The sequence below is a fragment of the Ostrea edulis genome, chromosome 4 (assembly GCF_947568905.1).
Source record: "Ostrea edulis chromosome 4, xbOstEdul1.1, whole genome shotgun sequence".
Taxonomy (NCBI): Eukaryota; Metazoa; Mollusca; class Bivalvia; order Ostreida; family Ostreidae; genus Ostrea; species Ostrea edulis.
Genome location: NC_079167.1, coordinates 30,336,553 through 30,350,803, shown reverse-complemented (window position 1 = coordinate 30,350,803; position 14,251 = coordinate 30,336,553). Strand labels below are relative to the sequence as shown.

The window sequence follows — 14,251 nt, the reverse complement described above, 5'->3', positions numbered from 1 at the left end:
AATAACATTGACTATATATTAATTGGAGATATTAGGTGTGATATACATGTAACATGCACTAGATATCCAAGTTAGCTGACCTCTGTTATTTTTCAAAGGGTCATAAAGGTTGTCAAGAAATAAATTGCCAACAGACAGCAGCATTCCTTGATTTAGATGTATTTCTCTTCATGTCCTCTCCTGAAAGATTTTCCATGATGCCTCAGGGTTAGGATTGGGATGCAAGATGTACAGTACATATATATGATGTAAGTATATCCACTGTTTGTACACATTTAATCATTTCTGTACTTACAAAGTTTTAAAAAATCCAAAACAAATTATGGTACATGGTACATGATGTAATGATTTTTGTAATGCATTGATGATTAAATCCTTAGGCAAAGATTTAAGAACATAAATTTATGAGTTTTTATGATCAAAGTTTGTCCATTTTGCATGTTTTGAACCTGTCTGTCTAAGTATATCTTCACCTTTTTGGCAAATAGAAATTTAACCAATCTAAGGACATACACTATGTTTCTTTGAAATTATTTTTTATCTCCTCGATATTAAAAATTCTTGCATGATTTCCAAAATAATAGCTGTAATTTTGTCACCAAAATTTGAAATCAACACTCAATAAAAATTGCTCTATATTATATATTTCTGATCAGTAATAACACATGTATTCAGTTATTTGAAACACCTTTTAATCTCAAAGCAAGCAAATGAATATATGTAATTTTGGTGATTAAATAATTATTATCTTGCAAGCCAATAATTCTTCTCTATATATTCTTTACACTAAAAGCGGTTATCCAATGTACTTTTATTAGGTCACCTGAGTTTACTCAGTAACCTATTGCAATTAGTTTTCATTTGTCGTGCGTTAACAATTGAACATTTTTAACTTCTTAATAACTACCAGTCCAATTCTTTTCAAATTTGGTATGAAGCATCATTGGGACAAGGGGGACCAATTTTCAAAAATCTTATCAAGAAACACACATATATAAGAAAAACTAAATGCATAGTGATGTAGAGCAGGCAGGCCTCTACCAAAATTGTAAATTTCATGATCCCCGGAGTAGGGGTTCTGACCCCAGGGCGGGGCAAATCTTGTTATATAGTGTTTATGTGTATAAAACACTTAAATTACATCTTCTTTAATGCTATTGATACTAAATTGAAACTAAATGGATAGAGCAGGTAGTCTTTTACCAAAATTGTAAATTTGATTTCCCCCAGAGTAAGGGTTTTGACCCCAGGGTGGGGCCAAACTTAGTATATAGTATTTATGTGTAAGTTTGCTGATACTGTATAAAATATAAATGCAGAAAAGGATACATGTACAAAAAATGGTGAATTTTACAACCCAGGGTTATGACTTTAAGATGAATCCAAATTAGTCATATCTTTTGATGTTTTCATGTGAATACACCTATTTAAAGCCTTTCATCAGTGTATGCACTTTGAGGGATATGAAGTTTTAAGAACACATCTTGTTTTATACTGTTGCTGAACATTAGAATATAATTAGCTTAGATATTTAGAACAGGAAATTTTTTCTAGATTTCATAGTCCATGGAAGTAATGATACTTTTCCACTTGTATTCAGGTGACCGATAAGGCCTGTGGGCCTCTTGTTAGGTTTCTCTTGTTTTTCTTTTTCTAAAGAAATATTTTTATTAGTCAATAATACATATTCCTTTGCCATTGGGAAATTTTGAGAGATAAAAATGGTTGCCATCACTTTCACAGCAAATATGCCCCTTTAAATTTATAATGTTATACTACCATGCATTATATGTCAGCCTGAGTAGCTCGGTGCAAAGGTACCAGGTTCAATACTCAACTGTGCTAAAGATTTTTCTCACCTTCTTTGCTACAGTAAAATCCCATTCATATACCTTACTGCAGTACATATCAGCTGATTTTACATTTTTACTTGCCACAACCAGGAACTATCAAAATATGTTAACTCTAGACTAATTAAACCTGAGAATTTGTAGAAAGAAAATAGAATGTAAGTGAATTGTACCTGAAATGTCACGAAAAATTATTTTTTTATTTAGAAACGTGTATGTCCTTAACTGAAACTTACCATTCTTGGTTAAAAAGTATTTTTTTCCCCCTGTTTTGGAAAGAAGCCAATTTCATTACAAGGGGAATGGTTAATGAAAAAATACTAAAGTTGACCTTGGGGTCATTTGAAATCTTTTTCTTAATATGGACTGTTAGGTTATAAATCATTAAAATTAGAAATTGTAGGTGATACTTGCTGATATCTTGCCAGATATGGTGTAGATAAATATACTGTAAATAAAATCAGTATTATCACAGTTTTACAGTTTATTTAACTAACAATTATGTTGCATGTATTTTTCAAGCCTTATGAAATTTGATTGCAGTGTAATGACAGTTGTTTATTTAAATCAATGTAATACTATTATTTTTATAAAATCAGTATTATAACAATTTTACATTTTATTTAACTAACAATTATGTTGCATGTATTTTTCACGCCTTATGAAATTTGATTCCAGTGTAATGACAGCTAGTGGTTTAAATCAATGTAATAATATTATTTTTCTAGGTCTATGGGTACAATGCTAAATAGGCGTGAAAAATCTTTTGCGAAACCGAGAAATGCTCATCTTCCATTGCCATGATTGTGTAAAAGGACGAGCAGAGGAATGATTCAAAAATATATGGCAGGATTGAGAATCTAACCCATGACCCGTAGTCTGGTACTCTACCCACTGACCAATCCATGCTGATGGTCCATCTGCTACATTGATGTCATCTTATATATTTATTTATTCATTTATATCATATGGACATTTGACATTAGAATAAAAAAAAGTTTGATATTCACCAAAATAGAATTTGTTACAATACATGTTTAAGAAATTAAGTACATGTACATGCATTGTTATGCATACAATTATGTACATGTAATTATATTTGTTAATAGATAATTTTTTAGATGAATTTTCATGTTGTTATTCAATATTGATATTGACATGTACATGTATTACTTCCATTTCTAGAATGATTTTAACATCTTGATATTAAAAAGATGACAAAATAAATAAATCTTAAATATTTGTCAACAAAGTTGTCTGGTGGGTTAAAATTTGTAAAGAGGAGCATTAGTACATATGTTGGTTTAATGTGAGAAGCCTTCAGAATGAACTTTTATCAGTGAGATTTTTGTAAATTAGGGGTGGGGGAGGCTTCAACAAAAAAATATGTATGTTGAAGGAATCATCCTTGGAGTTTGGTAACATACACTGCAAAGACTTTTACCTAGCTGATCACATATAAAGGTCAATTACATGCAAATCATGAATGGTAAAAAGATTCATAGATGCATTATCAATGAAGGTTTGACTCCTGTAGGATTATAGTTAAAAGGAAATGGCACTCTGAAAGATTGAAAGTCTACACATGACTACATTAGTAGGCATCACAATTACTCTCTGAAACAAATTACACAAAATGTGTAATTATTTCTAAAGGCAAGGTTAGATCCACCCAGTCTGATTAAAATAAAATTTCGCACTTTGCTCGATATACTGCGACTGTCCGTATATCGAGCGAAGTGAGAGGTTTGATTTTAAATCGGACTGAGATCCGCCACAAGGTAAATTAGATCGGGCTCAAAATTTTGAGAATTGTCACACAATTGCAGACACGGGCACTGGAAGTTAATGTAAATATATAGTATGTGCATGTATAAAAAAGGAAGGGTAGGACATTCTTTTTGAGGCAAATTCGGGTTTGGGTTATTGTGGGCGTTTCTCAAACGGCCTGACGCGATGAATCGTTCACATATACCTTACTTTCAATATATGTACGGTTTCTTTCCGTTCCAATGCCGTTCATTCGAAGAAAAAGATGTTTTTACACCTCCAAGTGCCTAAGAATTTCGCTAGACTGTCTTACTTCCGGTTTAGTCGCACTGAATCGAAAGGTTAGTTCTGATTGGTCAATGTGATAAACATTAATAAGTTTATGTCATATTCTTATTGGTTGTGAAATAATGATAAGAATATTTGAACTATAAAAACAAACATGGCTCATGTACTTAACCACTAGTCTCCAACACCATCATGAAGTAATAATCCTGAGAATTATTTTCTCTACATACGTATTTATGGATTAGATAACGTGTGTCAATTCAGACTTCAATTTTATTATTGACCTATCAGAACTTACCTTTCGATTCAGTGCGGAGGAGTGTTGCCAAGAAGAAACTTGTCATTAAAGAAACGACTTGTTTGGTGTCGGGGGAAGAGACAGTGGACTGTTGACAACTGGAATCCAAAATCAAAACAGGCAAAAGTTAGCAAAATTAAAGCCAGGAGCTTTATATATATACATGTAGTCTTGGTCTTAACTACCACTTCTTCTTTTTTTCGCTCCGAGCCTTAAAGAAAAATTACATCTTACCTCCTGAATTTCCATGTGCGAAATGCCGGGGAATCTTGCACGGTGGTTATGACGTAATTTATGACCTCACTAATACCCGAAAAGAGAATAGCCGGCAGCGGGGAATTACCCCGGTGATGCAGATTAATGATTAATATTGATATTTAGCTTAGATAAACCGATTTCAATAACTTCGATGAGTTAAATCCCAATATCTAAGCTAAATTAAAAAATAACAGCAATACAAAACAAGATGGGCTCTTACAAAATTCCACATGATGAAAGACTTTACATGATATATGCTTCATTAACACTCTCCCGCGAGGATCAGGGTTAGAATAGGTCTTCAGTACCTCTTGCTTGTTGTAAGAAACGACTATATGGATCCCGGGGATCATGAAATCTACAATTTCGGTAGAAGCTCTCCTGTGCTACATGACTAGTTTGGTTAGTTTTTCATGAAAATGTAAATTGTTTGCGATTTTTGTCCCGCCTCTGAGATGAAGTCCTGAGATTTACAATATATATGCCCATTGTCCCAATGATACTTCATGTCAAACTTGAAAAGAATTGAAAGTGTAGCTATCAAGAAGAACAGGGCCGCGTTCAAGATCGTAGCGGCTACGTAGGGCTCGGTAGCGCTACGATCTTGAACGATGTGCTAGGTTAGCCCCTACGTAGGGAAAGCTAGCATAAAAATTTAGTGCTAGATTCTAAAGCAAAATGGCGGAAAAAATCAAGATCTTACTAAAATGAGAATGATTTTAGCTTATATGAACGATAATAATCGGAACAAGTAAAATCTTTCCGGAATACGTCACCGCGATTGGTTTATTCTACTACTAGAAGTTGTTTACAGGATTCGAAAAAGCGAGACAAGAAGGTAAGCAGAAATAATTGCTTTTTCAAGCATAGATGGTAACAGTGACCAGCTCAGCACTTTTTGTACCATTTTACGCTTTAGTTACTACCTACATTTCCATCCCACGATCTTGAAGTTTATTTTATCGTCTGCTTTCAATCCCGTGGGTATCCATGTTAGAATAGGTCCTCAGTACCCCTTGCATGTTGTAAGAGGCGACTAAATGGGGCGGTCCTTCGGATGAGACCGCAAAAACCGAGGTCCCGTGTCACAGCAGGTGTGGCACGATAAAGATCCCTTCCTGCTCAATGGCCCTAAGCACCAAGCATAGGCCTAAATTTTTCAGCCCTTCACCGGCAGTGGTGACGTCTCCATATGAGTGAAATATTCTCGAGAGGGACGTTAAACAATATACAATCAATCAATCGTCTGCTTTCGTAACATCACACAGCTGTCATATGATAAATGCTTTTTGAATTCCCTTTACCCATGGATGCTAAAATAACATGTTTAGTGAAAATTATCCCTGACACCATGGTTCTGGGGAAGTAAGAAATATGTAAAGTTTATACTACATGCCAGACAAGCTCTTTTGAGCTCAGGTGAGCTAAAAAGTATTCCTGAAATAAACGTAAATCCTAATTGTATTCAAGCTGGTTTTGATCATGAAACACATAGTTACAATTGGATTGTCTAGATTTAATATTAGAAAGTTCTCTTGTTTGTATATTGTGGTGCATTTATACAGATAATTGACAATTGATTTCATCATGTTCATTATAGATAGGTAATTGTACATGTAATCAAGGTCGACAAGGCATTTGGTATAAAGTGTGAATTCTTTTTCTTCATGCATCACTACGATACTTTTAACTAATACTCAGGTGACCAATAAGGCCTGTGGGCCTCTTGTTAATTCATGCATTTATAATTTTTTTCTTTTAGCCAAGATGAGCTTTTCTGATAAAAATTGTAACATTTTTAACTGTCAACTTTTCACACATTTTTTATTCAATTCAGAACCATTGTGAGTTTGTTACAACTGGCTTTGGGCTGCATTCTCAAACACACACTCTTTAAGTCATAAGGCAGTTGGATTTGGTACTGGTGAAGGTTGAAATCATGGTTCTGAAGAATGAGTTATGATGGAAGTGATACAATGATGGCACATTTAACATCATACCAGAATTAAAGAGTCAATATAAAGGTGAGATAATGTAACCCACAGGCATCTTGTCAAATTATGATTTTTTTTTTGGACAACTTATATACAATTTTTGTTTGCAACAGGAATGACAAGCAGCACACTTGATAATGAATTCTTTTGAGTATTAATACTCTGAATTATGTACAATGTACATGTACATTGAAATGTGAAGTTTGTGAATGTGACATGCTTTCAGTGCTATAGATTTGTTATTACTAACGATACTTCATTTTGTTTATAAATTTTGTTAAGGTTACATATCTTTGGGTACTGTACATGGTTAATGTTTTTGGAAATGCTTTGTATACTAGATGCTGATTTATGTATTTGATTAAGTTTGTGTTCAAATTGGTATATATACATGTAGGTCCTATGGGACAGGTGTTTGATTTATTTTTATACTGCCCATTTACATAAAAGTAGAATGTATATATGAATAAATTACTTATATTACAAACTTCAGAAATAGGAAATTATGCTGCATTTTTTTTATTTCTTTGTAGTACATTTACAGACAATTAATTATTCCAATCAATGGGACAAAATTCTAATTTTATCTTCATGATTTGAAGTGAAAATTTTCATTGTTGAATATGACTTACAATTTAAATTTCAAACTATATCCCCCCCCCCCCCTCAAAATTTCTCCATGTGTACATAACACTGTAAGGCTTATTTAAATGTGAATATTTGTAGATTATACAGTGTATGTATGTTGAGTTTGAACCAGTGTGAATACATGCACAATTCATTCTTATCAGTCATGCTTATATGCCCATGTATGCATTAATCTTCCCCAGAACACCCACAATAAAGGCCATTCTGATCCACATTTTTAGAATGGTAGAAATAGTTTATTATTGTATTGTTATGCTTTGATGTGGTATCCCTCTTATTTGTATTTCTCTTTAATTCCAGATTCTTGAATGATCAACTTCCATTGGGGATGAAGGATGAATGAAAAATCTGTAAATGATATTTTGATTCAAATTAAGTAATATTTTATATATAATGATTCAGAAACATGCTTGCTACCCAATCTCGCATGTATTAAAAATTATGCATGTTGCATAAACAGTATCTGTTGCATTAGATTAGAATAAAACTTTATTATGATATAAAGAATTTTTTTAAAAAATAAAATTAATATGACAGCTGGTTTTGATTTGTTTTGTTTGGAGCTTAGCTGATCTTTTAAAATTCTAATCATCTTTTGCCTGCCATCTGCCCATCAGCTTCTCCAAAACCACTGGGCCAATTTCAATCAAACTTGGTACAAATCATCCTTGGGTGAAGGGTATTTATGTTTGTTCAAATAAAGGGTCGTGCCCCCTTCAAAGGAGTCTCAGAGATAGTAATGAAAAGGCAAATTAGGGTGGGGTCATTTAACAATCTCTCTCTCTCTCTCTCGATATATAAATTGTTAAATGACCCCCACCCTAATTTGCCTTCTCATTACTATCTCTGAGACTCCTTTGAAGGGGGCACGACTCTTTATTTGAATATATATATATATATATATATATATATATATATATATAAAAGCACTAAGTTCCAACAGCACCCGATACCTAAAAGTGTCGATCCACAACATGGATACAAGGTCAAATACAAAAATATATACAAAGCACTAAAATGACCAACGACATGAACAACCAGATTGACAATCTGGTTGTTCGTGTCGTTGGTCATTTTAGGGATTATATATATATATATATATATATATATATATATACACGTGTATACGGAACTATTTTGGTGAGGGCTTTCATATTTTGTGTATAGATTGTATGTCAAAACCTTTTTATACCTTGGTGTATGACCTTGAAATTTGACCTACTTTTAATTAAAATCTGACCTATTCGTATATCTCCTGAACTATTTAAGCTTTCATATTTTGTAGATATTTCTTATGGCAAGGTCTTTCAATTCATATCATAATCTATGACCTTGTGACTTTGATCCTATCCAGAACAGCAAGATCATGTTAGTGATATTGGTGTTGAGGCATACTAAGTATCTGTGTTGTGTGAATTCATTTTCAGTATGTTAATTGTGATCCTTAGAGGTCAAAATTTTTCATCACAACAGCTGAATAACGGCACGGTGACTTGTGTAAGCGATGCGGCCCACGTGTCTCTTGTTTTTCTTGCATGTAAATAACTACCAAGCAAAGTTGTCTGAGAAATAAATTTTGCAATAGAAAAAGATATGAATGAGAAAAATGCAAGCACATGACTGGAACCCCCCCCCCCCATTTTTTTTTTTTAGAATGTACACTATTTGTGTTCTTGTGGGGTTTTTTAAATGCAGATTCTGTATTGAATACCAAATTGTGGACCCCTAGTATACATTTACATGTAGGTTGTAACACCCCCCCCCCCTCCCAAAATAAAAAAAACTTGATCTGTGCACAAGTAGAATTGCACCTAGGATGTTCGAATTAAAGAGCAGTGGCGGATCCAAAAGCGGGTAGTGAAAAAACTAGGGCCATCGAAGACACTGGGTCCAGGGCAAAGACCCCTGCAACTACTGATTTTTAACAAAACAAGGCATTTTAAAAACGTTATTTGACCTATTTCTATGTATAAGAAAAGTTCATATTTTGTGATAATTATTAGCAACAGAAAAAGAATTTTAGAAGTATTTTTTTTTTTGGGTATTTTCAATGGGCAACTGTAAAAGAATCTGTTAGTAATGCTTGACCAGAAAACTGATGGTGTCTCTAGAGATCTAAAAGTATATATTTGTTATATCATGTATTAGAAAATACTTGGAGAAATAGTACATGCCTGCTTGTATGTATTTGGGGTTGTTTTATTATTATTAGTGCAAGTTACGTACATCTCTTGCACTGATAAATGATTGTATTGGGGGAGGGGATTGATTATTGATTGTGTCAAGTCGATGTTTGGAAATGGTTGATATGTAGGCCTAATACTTGACGTCAGTGTATTCTCTTTCCAGAAATGTTGAATATTTGAAGTGAAGTGCATATAACGTTAGATCTGTCAAGAACGACATTAAAACAAAAACAAACAAGAGGCCCATGGACCACATCGCTCACCTGAGTCACCTTGGTCCATATCAGAAGACTTTCTATATATATTTGCATGTAAAACCGTAGTCCTTATTATGGCCCCAACCTACCCCTGGAGGCCATAGTTTTTGCAAACTTGAATCTACACTATGTCAGAAAGCTTTCATGTAAATGTGAACTTCTTTGGCCCAATGGTTCACGAGAAGAAGATATTTGAAGATTTTTCCTATATATTTGTATGTAAAACTTTGATCCCCCCTTGTGGCCCCATCCTACCCCCAGGGGCCATGATTTGAACAAACTTGAATCTGCACTATATCAGAAAGCGTTCATGTAAATATCAGCTTTTCTGGCTCAGTGGTTCTTGAGAAGAAGATATATTTTTTTTTAAAATTCCTATATATTTGTATGTAAAACTTTGATCCCCTATTGTGGCCCCATCCTACAACAGGGGGCCATGATTTGAACAAACTTAACTCTGCTCTATGTTAGGAAGCTGTTCATGTGAATATCAGCTTTTCTGGCTTAGTGGTTCTTGAGAAGAAGATTCTTAAAGAATGTCCCTATATATTTGTATGTAAAACTTTGATCCCCCCTTGTAGCCCCATCCAACCCCCAGGGGCCATGATTTGAACAAACTTGAATTTGCACTATATCAGAAAGCTTTCATGTAAATATCAGCTTTTCTGGCTTAGTGGTTCTTGAGAAGAAGATTTTTAAAGATTTTTCCTATATATTTGTATGTAAAACTTTGATCCCCTATTGTGGCCCCATCTGACCCCCGGGGACCATGATTTTAACAATTTAGAATCTGCACTATATCAGGAAGCTTTCATATAAATCTCAGCTTTTCTGGCACAGTGGTTCTTGAGAAGAAGATTTTAAAGATTTTTCCTATATATTTGTATATAAAAATTTGATCCCCTATTGTGGCCCCATCCGACCCCCGGGAGCCATGATTTTAACAATTTAGAATCTGCACTACCTAATAAAGCTTATCTATAAATTTCATCTTTTCTAGCCCAGTGGTTCTTGAGAAGAAGATTTTTTAATGACCCTACCCTATTTTTACCTTTTCTTGATTATCTCCCCTTGGAAGGTGGCCTGGCCCTTTATTTTAACAATTTAGAATTCCCTTTACCTAAGGATGCTTTGTGCCAACTTTGGTTGAAATTGACCCAGTGGTTTTTGAGAAGAAGTTAAAAATGTTAAAAGTTTACAGACGGACAGACGGACGGACGCCGGAATACGGGTGATCAGAAAAGCTCACTTGAGCTTTTAGCCTTGGTGAGCTAAAAAATTATCTGCAAGAACTTTTTAATTTTTCACCAAAGAAAGCAGACGATACATAGAACTTCCCTATCCGCTGGACTGTAAAAATCGGATATATAGACCTATTTATACTGACAATTCAAAAATATTGTGCAAAAATACATTAAACACAATATTAATCTCAAACTCCAATGAATATTGTCATGTCATATTTCAACGTTAGGTTGTCGCACTGCACATCTCTCAAAGCCGGATATATATTTTGAAGGCTTATTTTCATATTTTTACGGTTAATCTAGCCATTTCCGGATGTTCGGTTTCGGAAAAAAATATTTTCCGCCATTTTACCTAGCCGCTACATTGAGCGAACCGTTGAAGATCGCTAGATATCTAGCACGTAGCCCACAGGCACTTGTTTCTGTAAATGACTTATGACCTCTGTATACTAATAACAACACAAGGTAACTAGCTTCAAATGACACCCCTGAGAATGTCGGCCTTTTGAGCTTCCAGGGAATATGCTATGTAAATGTATTTACTACCGTTGTATTGTACAATCATTCAACTTAAAAACCATGTATGACATGACTGCATTCATTGCCTCTTATCGCCGAAAACTGCAACAAAAAATGGATTTTCCGTTTTATACCACGAAGTGCTATGTACTGATACCGCACAGAATGAAAATTGTATATTCGTTGTGTTGAAAAATAAAGTCTCATTGTTTTATTATCACAATAAATTGATACGATGTTTATTACCAAAATATCTTGAACATATTGCTTTGTTACCTGGAATCAAAATGTATAAGTAGCTGACTTCCTTAAGGGTGATATCTGAAAATTGATGGCATATCAAGATACATAATACCATTACACTTCACATGGATTGTTGAAAATTAGTCAGATATCTAATACAGACAAGGAGTTCTTTAAGATATTTATGAAAAACTTGAAATTTCATGTTACCTGGAATCAAAACGTATAAGTAGCTGACTTCGTTAAGTATGATATCCGAAAATTGTTGGCATATCAAGATACCTAATATGATACTTCTTCACGTAGATAGTTGTAAATTAGTCAGATATCTAATACAAATACAGAGTTCTTTAAGATTTTTTGAAAAACTTGAAATTTCAGGATACCAGGAATCAAAAGGTATAAGTAGCTGACTTCCTTAAGCGTGATATCTGGAAATTTATGGCATGTCAAGATACCTAATATCACTTTTCTTCACTTTGATAATTGTATATTAGTCAGATATCTAATACGAACTCAGAGTTCCTTAAGATATTTGCGAAAAACTTGAAATTTCAGGTTACCTGCCATCAAAAGGTATATGTAGTTGACTTCCTTAAGCGTGATATCTGAAAATTGATGACATATCACGATACCCCCAATATCACTACTCGCCATACGTATCGTTGTAAGTTAGTTAAATATATGATATAAACACGGACTTCCTTATGGTATTCACACGGATCTTGAAATTTCATTTTACCGGTAATCAAAATGTATAAGTAACTGATTTCCTAAAGAGCGATATCTGAAAATTCGTGGCGTACCAAAACACCATGTATCACTTCTTGCCATATGTATAGTCGTAAATTCGTCAGATATCTAATACAAACATAAAGTTTCTTACGGTATTCACACTTATGTTGGAATTTCAGGGTAACTCGAATGAAATTGTAAAAGTAGCAGATATCTCAAAATGGATGGTATATCAAATGATTGAAGGTCTGAATTCAATCCGTATCACTTTTAAAGTAAACACTCAGTTGAAAAAGTGTATTCGTATTTTGCATTGCAACGTTATGTAATTGGGGATAATTGAGCATGAAATTTCATACGACTCCTCGTCCTCTTTAGAAATAAATCTGATAGATGATAATTTTCAAACTCATTAACCTTTATCTGGTAGCGAGCTATCAGTAATTAGAACTTTTATATTTTGTTGTAGCTGTCTACGAGTAGCTAACTTTTCTTACCTTTAGTAGCTGGCTACTAGTAATTGGCTACTAGTAGCTAACTTTTCCTGGTTCAAGTAGCTGGCTACTAGTAACCAACTTTTCTCTTTTTAAGTAGCCAGTTACTAGTAGCCAACTTTACCGATCTCCGCTTGTCTACATTTGTAGCTTTCAGTGGCGTCGTCTAGCGGATGGAGAAAAAACCCTTTTTGAATTACATCATGCTTATCCAATGAAAATGCGTGTTTCAGCTAGTGTTTATAAGTTGTTTAGAAATGGCTGCGCTCCTTGTTTAGAAATGGCTGCGCTCGTAGAGTGACGCAATGTGGTATGCAAATCATTCAAAATATTAATAATAAATTTAACTATCTCGTAATTGCATACTTGAAAAAGAAATCAGTGAGAATATTATTTAGAAAATAAACATGTGTGAACCCATGAAATATATGTAGTCGTTGAGTCTACGTTTAAAAATAACCTCACGTGTGTAAGGTAAATTCCAAATTGAGGAAAATAGCTCTTACGCAACTGTCTAAATCTGGGATAGATAGAACATAAAAGGACGAATTACATGAGGTGTTTCATATTAAACTTATGGTAAGGTACTGTAGTAAATAAAATGTACTTCTTTACGCAGATTCGAGTCTGAACTGCGCACGTGGTATCATTGGTTTGAATATGTAGTTGATACACGGCCGAGAGACAGTTGTAGGTATTTAAATTCCTTTGTTTTCCTCGTGATCTAATGTAACACGTTCTCTGATTGAGCAGTGGACTTTCCCGTGTCCAATCATATGCTGAAAGTTGAGGCTACGAAAATCGCACTAAATCTGCCAAGGGTTTGGAGAGAGCGGAACGGATCGTAAACCCTTGCTTAGCGAAGATGGGAATGCATATACCGTAGGCTTACATGCAATAGTGCTTAGCTTCGATATAACCATTTTCTCAATGTTTATCTACATCTTTGTCCAAAGGCTTTTTTTAAGTACAGAGACAAATGCTACTGGTTTTTTATGGCAAAGTCGTTGTGCAGACAAAAAATATTCAAGTCTCTTCCCCTCATACCTTCCTTCGAAAGTTGAAGAAAACACTGTCTAAGTACTTTCTACTGACAGTTATGTACACATTAAACATGGCTTGACGACGGATGCTTCCCCAATAATATCCCGGAAAAGGATATCCAGAAAAACTGCATCGCTGAGGATGAGCAGTCCGGATTTCCATTTACATCAATGGACGAGTACGGAGGAGAAAGCTATTTCGTCGGTATTGAAAAGGTTTTAATTCAATATCAAATTAAAAAAGGAACAGGAGAGTGAAAATTCTTTCTGCTACCATAAGGTTTTCCTTTCTTTGTCGGAATGGCTCGAGTAACTACATTTTCGCGGTGATGGTCAGTGTTCAGGTTTTTTTTTTCTTCAGTAGATCCACCTACGAGATGTCGCAATAACAAGCATGGCGGGACAGACAAAGAATTTTGCA

The 14,251-nt window shown here is 34.3% G+C and overlaps 1 long non-coding RNA gene across 1 annotated transcript; it reads left to right on the top strand.

Moving 5' to 3' along the window:
• Nucleotides 1-6,299: 6,299 nt before the first annotated feature.
• On the top strand, nt 6,300-7,642 carry LOC130053727 (uncharacterized). Its single transcript, XR_008802081.1, has 2 exons — nt 6,300-6,488; nt 7,407-7,642. It is a non-coding gene; the product is annotated as an uncharacterized LOC130053727 (long non-coding RNA).
• The last annotated feature ends 6,609 nt before the right edge of the window (nt 7,643-14,251 follow it).